The sequence below is a fragment of the Heptranchias perlo genome, unplaced genomic scaffold (assembly GCF_035084215.1).
Source record: "Heptranchias perlo isolate sHepPer1 unplaced genomic scaffold, sHepPer1.hap1 HAP1_SCAFFOLD_260, whole genome shotgun sequence".
NCBI classification, from domain to species: domain Eukaryota; kingdom Metazoa; phylum Chordata; class Chondrichthyes; order Hexanchiformes; family Hexanchidae; genus Heptranchias; species Heptranchias perlo.
In genome coordinates, this window is record NW_027139272.1 from 371,981 (window position 1) to 386,897 (window position 14,917).

The 14,917-nt window shown below is 48.5% G+C and overlaps 1 pseudogene; it reads left to right on the forward strand.

Annotated features, from left to right (window-relative positions):
* Positions 1 to 908: 908 nt before the first annotated feature.
* On the forward strand, positions 909 to 13,999 carry LOC137310532 (zinc-binding protein A33-like; annotated as a pseudogene).
* Positions 14,000 to 14,917: the final 918 nt, after the last annotated feature.

Sequence of the window (14,917 nt, forward strand, 5' to 3'; positions counted from 1 at the left end):
CCCACTAGTTACAGCCTGTCAACCTGAGAATGACCCGTTTAACCCTACTCTCTGTTTTCTGTCCATTAACCAATCCTCTATCCATGCTAATATTTTACCCCCAACCCCATGAGCCCATATCTTGTGTAACAACCTTTCATGTGGCACCTTATCGAATGCCTTTTGAAAATCCAAATATACTACATCCACTGATTTCCCTTTATCTACCCTGCTAGTTACCTCCTCAAAAAACGAAGATAAAAACACAATTTCCCTTTCATAAAACCATGTTGACTTCCAATTCGCGACCTCTACCACCTAGAAGGACAAGGGCAGCAGGCACATGGGAACACCACCACCTGCACGTTCCCCTCCAAGTCACACACCATCCCGACTTGGAAATATATCGCCGTTCCTTTATCGTCGCTGGGTCAAAATCCTGGAACTCCCTTCCTAACAGCACTGTGGGAGAACTTTCACCACACGGACTGCAGCGGTTCAAGAAGGCGGCTCACCACCACCTTCTCAAGGGCAATTAGGGATGGGCAATAAATGCCGGCCTCGCCAGCAACGCCCACATCCCATGAATGAATAAAAAAAAAGAATATGGGGGTGATTTTAAAATGTTCGCCCGCTTCCTGCAGGTGTACTTTCTCCTGGCCTGCAGTACTGGTGGAACTGGTGGGATTTTTGGCAGGGGATGGGGTGGAGATGTGATCCTGCCAGTCTTTGTGATATCACCATGGAAGGGGTGCAGCACAAGAGACCTCGCAGGAACAGGGTCCCAGTCCAAATTCCAGCCCTCCCCCCTCAGACTCAGGAATTTTGGGGCCATTGTGTTTTGCACGTTTGACATTCAAAGAAATAAAGATTTGCCAGACAGTTTTGTTTGCTGACAGTGTCCCTTTCAGAGGACAGATTGTGAAGTGAGTTTCACAATAAACTGAGGGAAATGAAACTGAAAGTAAAGTGAGCGACAGAATAAGGAGCAGGAACTGAGATGGCCGTCAGCAAACAGATCGTAACCCTGAGTGAGGATTTAACCTGCTCCGTCTGCCTCTCTCTGTTTGTGTAGCCGGTGCGGCTGGACTGTGATCACAACTTCTGTAAATCCTGTATCGACAAGTGTTGGGACAAGCAGGGGGAGACCGTGTCCTGCCCGGAATGTCGGGTGGTTTTCCCCCGGAGAAACTACGGCAGGAACAGGGTGTTGGCCAATCTCACCGAGAAAGCTCGGCAGCTGAACCTCAACCCAGACCCAGACCTGAACCTGAACCTGAACCCAGAGCTGATCCCGAACCCAGAGAAAGGTCGGTCTCACTGTGAGGAACATAATGAGAAACTGAAGCTGTTCTGTGAGGAGGATGAGATCCTGATCTGTGCCAGTTGTGTAGATTCTCCCGCACATTCAGACCACAGGTTCCTGCCGGTCCAGAGGGCAGTTCAAAAGTACAAGGTGAGGGGTTTAAGTGAGCGACCCGTCTCCACGAAACGCAATAAGAGTAATATTGGTTAAGTGCCAGCATGAACTGATAGGGAGAGTGTCAGAAAGATTTGGCAGGGCCACGGGGGGAGAGAGTGTCTGTGTGAGAGGGTGGGGAGTTGGATGGGGTACAGTGTCTGTGTGAGAGGGTGGGGAGTTGGATGGGGTACAGTGTCTGTGTGAGAGGGTGGGGAGTTGGATGGGGTACAGTGTCTGTGTGAGAGGGTGGGGAGTTGGATGGGGTACAGTGTCTGTGTGAGAGGGTGGGGAGTTGGATGGGGTACAGTGTCTGTGTGAGAGGGTGGGGAGTTGGATGGGGTACAGTGTCTGTGTGAGAGGGTGGGGAGTTGGATGGGGTGCAGTGTCTGTGTGAGAGGGTGGGGAGTTGGATGGGGTACAGTGTCTGTGTGAGAGGGTGGGGAGTTGGATGGGGTACAGTGTCTGTGTGAGAGGGTGGGGAGTTGGATGGGGTACAGTGTCTGTGTGTGAGAGGGTGGGGAGTTGGATGGGGTACAGTGTCTGTGTGTGAGAGGGTGGGGAGTTGGATGGGGTACAGTGTCTGTGTGAGAGGGTGGGGAGTTGGATGGGGTACAGTGTGTGTGTGAGAGGGTGGGGAGTTGGATGGGGTACAGTGTCTGTGTGAGAGGGTGGGGAGTTGGATGGGGTACAGTGTCTGTGTGAGAGGGTGGGGAGTTGGATGGGGTACAGTGTCTGTGTGAGAGGGTGGGGAGTTGGATGGGGTACAGTGTCTGTGTGAGAGGGTGGGGAGTTGGATGGGGTACAGTGTCTGTGTGAGAGGGTGGGGAGTTGGATGGGGTACAGTGTCTGTGTGAGGGTGGGGAGTTGGATGGGGTACAGTATCTGTGTGAGAGGGTGGGGAGTTGGATGGGGTCCAGTGTCTGTGTGAGAGGGTGGGGAGTTGGATGGGGTACAGTGTGTGTGTGAGAGGGTGGGGAGTTGGATGGGGTACAGTGTCTGTGTGAGGGGGTGGGGAGTTGGATGGGGTACAGTGTCTGTGTGAGAGGGTGGGGAGTTGGATGGGGTACAGTGTCTGTGTGTGAGGGTGGGGAGTTGGATGGGGTACAGTGTCTGTGTGAGAGGGTGGGGAGTTGGATGGGGTACAGTGTCTGTGTGAGAGGGTGGGGAGTTGGATGGGGGACAGTGTCTGTGTGTGAGAGGGTGGGGAGTTGGATGGGGTACAGTGTCTGTGTGAGAGGGTGGGGAGTTGGATGGGGTACAGTGTCTGTGTGAGAGGGTGGGGAGTTGGATAGGGTACAGTGTCTGTGTGAGAGGGTGGGGAGTTGGATGGGGTACAGTGTCTGTGTGAGAGGGTGGGGAGTTGGATGGGGTACAGTGTCTGTGTGTGAGAGGGTGGGGAGTTGGATGGGGTACAGTGTCTGTGTGAGGGGGTGGGGAGTTGGATGGGGTACAGTGTCTGTGTGAGAGGGTGGGGAGTTGGATGGGGTACAGTGTGTGTGTGAGAGGGTGGGGAGTTGGATGGGGTACAGTGTCTGTGTGAGAGGGTGGGGAGTTGGATGGGGTACAGTGTCTGTGTGAAAGGACGGGGAGTTGGATGGGGTACAGTGTCTGTGTGAGAGGGTGGGGAGTTGGATGGGGTACAGTGTCTGTGTGAGAGGGTGGGGAGTTGGATGGGGTACAGTGTCTGTGTGTGAGAGGGTGGGGAGTTGGATGGGGTACAGTGTCTGTGTGAGAGGGTGGGGAGTGGGATGGGGTACAGTGTCTGTGTGAGAGGGTGGGGAGTTGGATGGGGTACAGTGTCTGTGTGAGAGGGTGGGGAGTTGGATGGGGTACAGTGTCTGTGTGAGAGGGTGGGGAGTTGGATGGGGTATATTGTCTCTGTTCTGGGTCTGGAGAGGGTAAAACTCCCTCGGTGAACTAAGACAGGGGGTTGGATGTTGGAGAATTACTGTTCAGGTAACTTTCGGTCTGGTTGGTCTGTTGAAAATACAAATGTCATTGTAGGAACTTGGTTTGTCCCAGTGTTGTTTGCGCTGATTTTTTAACATATAATATTTCTGCAATGTTAGATTCAGTTTATAAGGGACGAACTCCCAAGGTTGCACACACAATGATTTTGTTTACAATGAGCCAGTAGCCTTGAATTATTCTCAACCACAGTGACTTAAAATGTGAATGAACAATGGGAGGGTCAATGTGTACAATGTCAAACATGACGAGCCATTGTGTGAAGATCAGTCTGTGCAATACCTGAGGATCCAGGTATCCTCCCATTCCATTGTCCCAGCAGGGGGCTTAGCTGAAACCGACACATAAACGCTCTGCTGTTGCCTCATCAGTGGGTAGGTGTTCCACGGCAGGGGTCATAACATTGATTGACAGTTCAGTGGGCGGAATTCTCCATCTCATAGACTTACGGAAGGTGACAAATAAGTCTCTCTCTCTCTCTCTCTCCCAGACAGGGAGAGTGAGCTGTGTTCTCACATCAGCAGTGAGAAGCTGTCCACAAATTCAAAGTCTGGACCAGCTCATTTGGAAAGCTTAGCGAGAGAAGGTTTGATGAGTGTTGTATCTTTATTGTATTTAATAACTGGGGAGTGAGGGAACTGATTGTTCTCAGTGTGAAAGCCGTATAGACTTGCATGGAATTACATACAATATGCAGCAGAGAAACAGGCCATTCGGCCCAACAGGTCCATGCCGGCATTTATGCTCCACACAAGCCTCTTCCCACCCCTCTTCTAACTTTATCAGCACATCCTTGTGTCCCTTTCACCTCATGTGATTATCTCGCTTCCCCTTAAACGTCTCTGTACTATTCGCCTCAACTACTCCTTGTGGTAGTGAGTTCCACATTCTAGCTACTCTCTGGGGAAAGAAGCTTGTTCTGAATTCCTTATCAGATTAATTACTGACTATCTTATATTTATGGCCCCTAGTTCTGGTCTCCCCCACAAGTGGAAACATTTTCTCTCCGTCTACCCTATCAAACCCTTTCATATATTTAATATAACATAAACCAGTTGTTGGTTTGAAGCTGTGCCTGGTTTGATTGGGTACTTTTCACTCTGCCTCTTGTAAAGAAAGGGGTACACACTAGTAACACATGTAATATTCCCTGAACGTCCGACCCCACTGTTTTGGAATACAATGGCTGACATTGAAATGGATTATGATGAGATCTGATTCCATTTTTAGGACCAGCTGAAATTGTCCTTGGATTCCATGGAGGATGAAAAGAAAAGTAAAAGTGAATTAAAACGGTGGCAGGAGGAGAAGATTTCAGAACTGAATGTAAGTCCTACTTACGTCACCTTTAAACACTGCGGCCCTTTAACAACCTGCAGCTTAAATGATCTCTCTCACCATCTTAGGAGCTCACAGGATCCCTGGAGCAAGACATCGCTGCACAATTTGCCAAAATTCATCAATATCTTGAAGACAAAGAGAAACATTTAATGGAAGAGCTGAGGAGGCAAAAGGAGGAAGATCTGCGCCCAATGGAGAAGAACTTGAAAAGAATTGAGGAGGAACTGAGATCACTTGAGGAGAACATATTGAACCTTTGTGCAGACATCGAGCAGCAAGACAGTATCTCTTTTCTCAAGGTGATCCTTTATAAACCAATCCCCAACCTGTTGGTGTAAGTGTAAACAGCACATTATAATAGGGCTCAAACCACATCACAACATTGCACAACGTGCAGTATACCTGAGGACAAACAGGTATCAGTCCAGTTTGAGCTCTGACTGTGGAGGAGACTGTCTGAACCTGTCAGGTATAACAGTATCTTCCTGTATAACTGGAACCAGATGACAATGTCCAAAAAAGGACTGTTACAGAAGAAATGGGCTGCATCTAGACCAAGGAGGGGTAAAGAGACTTGTGGGGAACATTGAGGCAGCAATCGGAAATCATTCAAAGTGGATAGGTGGAGGGAGGAAAGCAGATTCAGCCGAGACAAGTCGTAGATCAGAAGGTCGTTGGCAGGCGGGTCGAGACACAGAAGGGTATAAATTCCCCAAAGACGGTCGTGCAAAACAGGCGATAACGAATCGACAGCCTGTTTTACATTCCACCCAATTTTCATTTGCAGTCAATGGACTGACTCGTACATACAGGTCAGAGAAAGTTGTGATCACACTGTGCAGTTACTCTGATCAGACCCCACTTTGAATAGAGGGATAGAATTCAAAAGCAGAGAGGTTATGTTAAACCTGTATCAAACCTTGGTTGGACCACAATTGGAGTACTGTTAACAGTTGTGGTCTCCATAAACAAGATATAGAGGCACTGGAGAAGGTACAAAAAAGAATCACAAGGACGATAACAGAACTGAGAGGTTATAACTATCAGGAAACATTGAACAGGCTGGGGCTCATTTTTATTATTTGTTCATGGGATGTGGGTGTCGCTGGCGAGGCCAGCATTTATTGCCCATCCCTAATTGCCCTTGAGAAGGTGGTGGTGAGCCGCCTTCTTGAACCGCTGCAGTCCATGTGGTGAAGGTTCTCCCACAGTGCTGTCACAAGAGAGTTCCAGGATTTTGACCCAGCAACGATGAAGGAACGGCGATATATTTCCAAGTCGGGATGGTGTGTGACTTGGAGGGGAACGTGCAGGTGGTGTTGTTCCCATGTGCCTGCTGCCCTTGTCCTTCGAGGTGGTAGAGGTCGCGGGTTTGGGAGGTGCTGTCGACGAAGCCTTGGCGAGTTGCTGCAGTGCATCCTGTGGATGGTACACACTGCAGCCACTGTGCGCCGGTGGTGAAGGGAGTGAATGTTTAGGGTGGCGGATGGGGTGCCAATCATGCTTTGTCCTGGATGGTGTCGAGCTTCTTGACTGTTGTTGGAGCTGCACTCATCCAGGCAAGTGGAGAGTATTCCATCACACTCCTGACTTGTGGCTTGTAGATGGTGGAAAGGCTTTGGGGAGTCAGGAAGTGAGTCACTGGCCGCAGAATACCCAGCCTCTGACCTGCTCTTGTTGCCACAGTATTTATGTGGCTGGTCCAGTTAAGTTTCTGGTCAATGGTGACCCCCAGGATGTTGATGGTGGGGGATTCGGCGAAAAGAGAAGGCTGAGGGATGACCTGATCGAGATCTTAAAAATTATGAAATTGTTTAATAGGGGAGACATAGAGAATATGTATCCACTTGTAGGGGTGTCCAAAACTAGGGGCCATAAGTGTAATATCGTCACTATTTCAGGAGAAACTTATCTCCCCAGAGAGTGGTTAGAATGTGGAACTCGCGACCACATGGAGTGGTTGAGGTGAGTCGCACAGATACAATCAAGGGGAAGCTGGATAAACACATGAGGGAGAAAGGAGCAGAAGGATATGTTGATTGGGTTAGATGAAGAGGGGTGGGAGGAGGCTCATGTGGAGCATAAACACTGGCATGGACCAGTTGGGCCGAATGGCCTGTTTCTGTGCTGTAGATTCCACGTAATTCGAAATAATACTGTGCCTAGTTCTGGTCACCGAGAAGTAAGGCAGGGCAGAGGAGAGCAGTGAGGCCTGGTATCAAGGGTCTCAGTTATTGGGACAGACTGGAGAGACTTGAACACTTCACCCTGGAAAGGAGTGGTGTAATTTTGACACTGGACGACAGTGTAAAAGGACCGATATCAGCTCAGTCACCTATTAAACATCTCTCCAGATTTGAAGTCAATAGAAATAAAAATGGGGAGAGGTGTTTAACGAGAGACCGAACCAATATCGTCCGTGCTACATTATCGCCTAAAGTCTAAATAATCCCCGAGGTGTCCGAGAGGTGATTCTATCGCGGTATAAGGGATAGTAAACAGTATGGAAATGGTAAATCAAAATCATACTTTAATTGTTGGAGTCGGCCAAGGGGACACAGGGTCAAACGTGTAAATGTAATTTCGGGACTGATATCAGGAAGTTCCTCTCACACAACAGTAATGAGCAAATGGGCAGCGTTAGGACAGGAACCAATTAGATGATGCAATGTAGGGGGGCACCTTTAGTCGTTCTAGATGGAGGAATTGATGGGCCAAATGGCTTCCCTCACCTGTAAATATCCGATGAACTCACCATCTGAATATCTCCCACAGGTTACTGAGGATTCTTCATTCAGGTTTTGAGAGTTTAGGCCCTATTGTTTGCTCCACTTTGCTTCTGTCCTGAGAACAGATTCATGTTGGGGTACAGTCCCATGGGTACTAGCCCTGGGAACAGAGACATGTTGGGGTACAGTCCCATGGGTACTAGCCCTGGGGACGGAGACATGTTGGGGTACAGTCCCATGGGTACAAGCCCTGGGAACAGAGACATGTTGGGGTACAGTCCCCTGGGTACTAGCCCTGGGAACAGAGACATGTTGGGGTACAGTCCCATGGGTACTAGCCCTGGGAACAGAGACATGTTGGGGTACAGTCCCATGGGTACTAGCCCTGGGAACAGAGATATGTTGGGGTACAGTCCCATGGGTACTAGCCCTGGGAACAGCGATAGGCTGGGGTATATTTCTGTGGCTGCTGCACATCGATTGCACAAACAGTGAGCAACAGGAGGCTATTTGACTGTGTGGGCATCACAATGAACCTATTCCTGTTCTGGTCTGATGTCTCCACAGCTGCATGTTTCCCCAGAGCTGCCTGGAAGTGTCCAGGAGCTGGTACATAGGCTGTTGTCTCCCTATCGAAGGGATACTGAGGTTAGGTGTAACACCACTGTCCCCAGCTCAGGGCCGCACAGACCAGAGACAAGCTCTGAGTTACTGGGAAAATATAGACCAGAAATCAAAGGAAAGGCTCAGTGAACCTTCAAAGTCTTCAGCAGCAGAGGAGACCCTGTCCAGTGTATTCCAGGGAGTAACGGACACGGTGTCACATCACTGGAGCCCGTCAGTGAAAACTCCCCAGATCACATCACATTTCACTAAAACCACTGATTATACATCGGGAAGGAAAGAAAATAGTGGTGTTGGTGGCAGTGTTGATGAAGGGGAATATTGCAGTGCTGGAGAGAGAGGATGTCCCTGTGGGGCCAAGGACAGACTCTATTTGGTTAGATAGAGTTAAGAAACAATAGAGGTGCCAGTGCACTACTGGGTGTATTCGATAGGCCACCAAATAGTAGGATGGGTATAGAGGAGCAAATTTGCAGGGAAATTACAGAGAGGTTCAAGAACTGCAGAGCAGTGATAATAGGGGACTTCAACTATCCCAATATAGACTGGGATCGTAATAGTGTAAAGGGCAAAGAGGGGGATGAATTTCTGAAGTGTGTTCAGGAGAGCTTTCTTGCTCAGTATGTTTCCGGCCCAACGAGGAAGGAGGCATTGCTGGATCTGGTTCTGGAGAATGAGGTGGGTCAAGTGGAGCAAGTGTCAGTGGGGGAACATTGAGGGAACAGTGATCACAATATCATAAGGTTTAGATTAGTTATGGAAAAGGACAAGGAGCAAACTAGAGTAAAAATACTTAATTGGAGGAGGGCCAATTTCAGTGGGTTGAGAACGGATCTGGTCTGGGTAAATTGGAATCAAAGATTGTCAGGCAAAACTGGAATCGAACAATGGGTGGCCTTTAAAGAGGAGATGGTTCGGGTACAGTCGAGGTACATTCCCACGAGGGGGAAAGTTAGGGCAACTGAAGTCAGAGCTCCCTGGATGACAAAAGAGATAGTGAGTAAGATGAAGCAGAAAAGGGGTGTCTGACAGATGTCAGGTTGATAATACAAGTGAGAACCAGGCTGAATATAGAAAGTACAGAGGAGAAGTCAAAAGGAAATAAGAGGGGCAAAGAGAGAGTATGAGAATAGACTGACGGATAACATAAAAGGGAATCCAAAAGTTTCCTATAGGCATATATTGGGAAATGGGTGGAAAAAGGAGGGGTGGGGCCAATTCGGGACCAAAAAGGAGAGCTACACATGGAGGCAGAGGGCATGGCTGAGGTACTAAATGAATACTTGCATCTTTCTTTACCAAGGAAGAAGATGCTGCCAAAGTCACAGTAAAAGAGGAAGTAGTTGAGATACTGGATGGGCTAAAAATTGATAGAGGACGCACTAGAAAGTACTTAAAGTCGATGAGTTACCCGGTCCGGATAGGATGCATCCTGGGTTGCTGAGGGAAGTAAGGGTGGAAATTGCGGAGGTACTGGCCAAAATCTTCCAAACATCCGTAGAGACGGGGGTGGTGCCAGAAGACTGGAGAATTGCAAATGTTACACCCTTGTTCAAAAAAGGGTGTAAGGATAAACCCAGCAACTACAGGCCAGTCAGTTTAACCTCGGTGGTGGGGAAGCTTTTAGAAACGATAATCTGGGACAAAATTAATAGTTACTTGGACAAGTGTGGATTAATAAAGGAAAGCCAGCACGGATTTGTTAAAGGCAAATCGTATTTAACTAACTTAATTGAGTTTTTTAATGAGGTAACAGAGAAGGTTGATGTATATATGGACTTTCAAAAGGCGTTTGATAAAGTGCTACATAATAGGTTTGTCAGCAAAATTGAAGCCCATGGAATAAAAGGGGCAGTGACAGCATGGATAGGAAATTGTAAAGTGACGGGAAACAGAGAGTAGTGGTGACCGGTTATTTTTCGGACTGGATGAAGGTGTGCAGTGGTGTTCCCCAGGGGTCAGTACAATGACCATTGCTTTTTTTGATATATACTTAGACTTGGGTGTACAGGGCACAATTTCAAAATTTGCAGATGACATAACACTTGGAAGTGTAGTAAACAGTGAGGAGGATAGTGATAGACTTCAAGAGAACATCGACAGGCTGGTGGAATGGGCGGACACATGTCAGATGAAATTTAACGCAGAGAAGTGTGAAGTGATACATTTTGGCAGGAAGAACGAGGAGAGGCAATATAAACTAAATGGTACAATTCTAAAGGGGGTGCAGGAACAGAGAGACCTGGGGTTATATGTGCCCAAATCTTTGAAGGTGGCAGGACAGGTTGAGAAAGCGGTTAAAAAAGCATGCAGGATCCTGGGCTTTATAAATAGAGGCATAGAGTACAAAAGTGAGGAGGTCATGTTGAACCTTTAAAAAACACTGCTTCAGCCACAACTGGAGTATTGTGTCCAATTCTGGGAACCGCACTTTAGGAAGGACGTGAGGCCTTAGAGAGGGAACAGAAAAGATTTACTACAATGGTTCCAGGGGAGAGGGACTTCAGTTACCTGGATAGACTGGAGAAGTTGGGATTGTTCTCCTGAGAGCAGAGAAGGTTGAGAGGAGATTTGATAGAAGTGTTCAAAATCATGAAGGATTTTGATAAAGTAAATAAAGAGAAACTGTTCCCATTGGTGGAAGGGCCAAGAACCAGAGGACACAGATTTAGTGATTGGCAAAAGAACTAAAGGTGACATGAGGAAAACATTGTTTTACACAGCGAATAGTTATGATTTGGAATGAGCTGCCTGAAAGGTTGGTGGAGGCAGATTCAATCGTGGCTTTCGAAAAGGAATTGGATAAATACTTAAAGGGGAAAAAAGTTGCAGGGCTATGGGGAAAGAGTGGGGGGAATGGGACTAACTGGATTGCTCTTACAAAGAGCCAGCACGGGCTCGATGGGCCGAATGGCTTCCTTCTGTGCTGTAACGATTCTATGATTAAAATGTACAATCCAAATAATACGGTATATTTATTAAAATGTACAATCTAAAGGGTACGGTATATTTATTAAAATGTTTCTGATTCTCTGTCCTGCAGGAACTGAAAAGATTGAGAGAAAGGTGAGTACCCAATCCAAACCCAGACTCGGTCTTACACTGTGATCACAGATTGTATCCAGCAGTGAGTGAGTGAATCAATCCCATTCAAACAGGTGCCTGGACAAAGGGGAGGGAGGAGAAGGTGCAGAGAGAGGGGAAGATCAAGAGAGATCGTCAGAGGAAGGTGAAGATCAAGAGAGATCGTCAGAGGAAGGTGAAGATCAAGAGAGATCGTCAGAGGAAGGTGAAGATCAAGAGAGATCGTCAGAGGAAGGTGGAGATCAAGAGAGATCGTCAGAGGAAGGTGAAGATCAAGAGAGATCGTCAGAGGAACGTGAAGATCAAGAGAGATCGTCAGAGGAAGATGAAGATCAAGAGAGATCGTCAGAGGAAGATGAAGATCAAGAGATACTGGTATCTGGAAGTCTGAAATACGCCGTGTTTCGAGGCCCTTTACTCTACGCAGTGTGGAAGGAAATGAAACAGATCATCTCTCCAGGTATGAAACGACTCCACAGGTTTGGGTGAACTTTCTGTAGAGTTTCCTGCTCTCTTCTCCCTCTCCTGAATGTACTGACTGTTGTTGTGTACCAATCACTGGGGCAGCAGTCTCTGGTACCTCACTCAAGGGGCCGGGCTTTTTGTGTGACCTCAGATTGAGCGATTCAAGTAGAGACAGAATCAGAACATTTTCTCATTTGAATCCAGACACTCGCACTTTCCAGTAGGGTTCACTGGACAGTGATCAGACTGAGACCCCTCTGACCCAGGGTTCACTGGACAGTGATCAGACTGAGACCCCCCTGACCCAGGGTTCACTGGACAGTGATCGGACTGAGACCCCCCTGACCCAGAGTTCACTGGACAGTGATCAGACTGAGACCCCTCTGACCCAGGGTTCACTGGACAGTGATCAGACTGAGACCCCTCTGACCCAGGGTTCACTGAACAGTGATCAGACTGAGACCCCCTGACCCAGGGTTCACTGGACAGTGATCAGACTGAGACCCCTCTGACCCAGGGTTCACTGGACAGTGATCAGACTGAGACCACTGGCTGACTGATTTCCTCTGCCTGGTCTGTAATATCTGTTCACTGAACACACTGGAGTCCAGGAATATATCGAACTGTACACTGTACCCAGTCTGCACCATTTACTGATACAGAAATTATAGACTGGGGGCCGAGCCCAGTTTTCCAGATATCAGATATTAACCTGTGTCCGTCCACCTTCCTCTGTCTAAAATATTTAACATGATGTCATTTTTATTTCCCCAGCCCCAGCCTCACTGACCCTGGACCCAAACACAGCTCATCGTAAGCTCATCCTGTCTGAGGACTGGACCAGTGTGAGACTCGATGACAGAAAATTACAGCTTCCCGATAACCCGGAGAGATTCGATTTGTGTCCTTGTGTCCTGGGATCACAGGGATTCACATCAGGGAAACATTACTGGGAGGTGGAGGTCGGGGACAAGACTCAGTGGGATGTGGGTGTGGCCAGAGAGTCAGTCAACAGGAAGGGAATGATATCACTGGGGCCTAAACGTGGATACTGGACTGTGTGGCTGAGAAATGGGAATGAATATGGAGCTATTGAAAACCCATTGGTCCCACTGACCCTGAGTGTGAAACTCAGGACCATCGGAGTTTACCTGGACTATGAGGGAGGACAGGTGTCATTTTACAATGCTGATGATATGTCCAATCTCTACACTTTCACTCACACATTCACTGAGAAACTCTTTCCTTATTTCTATCCGGGATCGCACGATAAGGGTAAAAATACTGCTCCTCTCAAACTGCGTCATTTCAAACTGTAGCTTCCTAAACTGATGTGTCAGAGTACAGAGAGAATGGGGGCAATATTAAACCCCCACGATGGGCGGGAGAGGGCCGGGGTGGGGGGGGTTAAAAATGTAAGATTGCAAAACGCGACCCGAACCCGCTGCATACACGCCGGCCGCCATTTTTACAGCGGCGGGTTGCGTGGTGAGCCTGTGTCCCGCTCTCGAGAGGTGAGACATCTCATTATTACCGGTACGACCCCCTCCCCCACTTCAAACCCCGATCCCTCCTCCCTCCCGATCCCTTCCCCCAATCCCTCCCTCCCGATCCCACCCCCTTTCAACCTGCGATCTCTCCGTCTCTCCCTCCCGATCCCTTCCCCCCAATCCCTCTCTCCCGATCCCTTCCCCCCAATCCCTTCCCCCCCAATTCCTCCCTCCTGATCCCACCCCCTTTCAACCCGCGATCTCTCCGTCTCTCACTCCCGATTGCCAGTCCAACTTTCCCTTCCTTCAACCCCTGATCTTTCCCGATTGCCGGGCTCTGTCCCCAGTTGTCCTCTGATGTGGTCTTCTACCGCAGGCTTTCCCACGGATAAGAGACTGGAATTCCAGAGAGGCTGTTAGACTCTCATTGTATATTGGGAGTAATGTATCACAATATGTGGAAGCTGTACTGTAATCACACAAAGACTTTCACAACAAATAAAGAGTTTTAAAAGGAACAGAAAAGGTGCAGAGTGAACCCATCACAGGAGCAGGGGCTGAACTGGTCGGTCAAGGTCCTGATGTACTGTATTTGGACACAGGCAGCCTGGCATCATTGATGTGTTTCCATTCCCAGTAAATTACAGAGCTGAGCTCCCGGTCGATGGGCTGGGACCCATCGTGTGGGGTGAACGAGCGCAGGTCAAATCGGGCAGGGGGCCAATCCCTTTCACACCCGGTCCCCACCGGATTCTGGCTGAGCGACATCTTTAACCAGGACTTCCATTCGATGCCACTTTGTCCTCCTGAGAAACGGGTGAGAGTCTCGAAAGTCCTGAATGTTTCTCAAGGGATGGGAATGTGCCACGTTCGGAGATTTCCCAGTGGCTGCTCGACCATGTAAACTGGGCATTGCTATCCTTCGAGGGATTAGTTCCTCAAAGGAGTTTTGCCCCCTGCAGTGCTTTTGATGCACTGTTATTTTCCCTTTACCTCTTCTGCACTTTTTTCTGTCATCAATATTCAGAAGTGGGGATTAATCGGGATGATTCCCTTTCGGTCTGTGGTGTTCTGCCCCGAGGGCAGCTCCGAACTCAAGTCTCACACAGGAGGCTCTTGAACTGCTCACCAGGCAAGAGAAGCTGAGAAGGTTTCCATTTGCCTTCCTCATGGTTCTTATCTGCGGAGAACCTTCTCCCAGGTGGGCAGCAACCAAGGCTACAGACCCCACAGGAAACAGACACATCTCTCAGGATAGAGTTGCAGGGAACTGACTGACACATCTCTCAGGATAGAGTTACAGGGAACAGACACATCTCTCAGGATAGAGTTACAGGGAACTGACTGACACATCTCTCAGGATAGAGTTACAGGGAACTGACTGACACATCTCTCAGGATAGGGTGACAGGGAACTGACTGACACATCTCTCAGGATAGAGTTACAGGGAACTGACTGACACATCTCTCAGGATAGAGTTACAGGGAACTGACTGACACATCTCTCAGGATAGGGTTACAGGGAACTGACTGACACATCTCTCAGGATAGAGTTACAGGGAACTGACTGACACATCTCTCAGGATAGAGTTACAGGGAACTGACTGACACATCTCTCAGTCAATGGTGAAGATAATTGGACAGGATGTATATCTGCAGCTGATTCACTATTGCTCGATTGTTCACTACTGCCCCCAAGGCCAATTTCACCCCCCTCCCCCACCCCGGACTCAATGACCTGACCCCCAGTCAGAGACTCTCACTGGGAATTTCCTC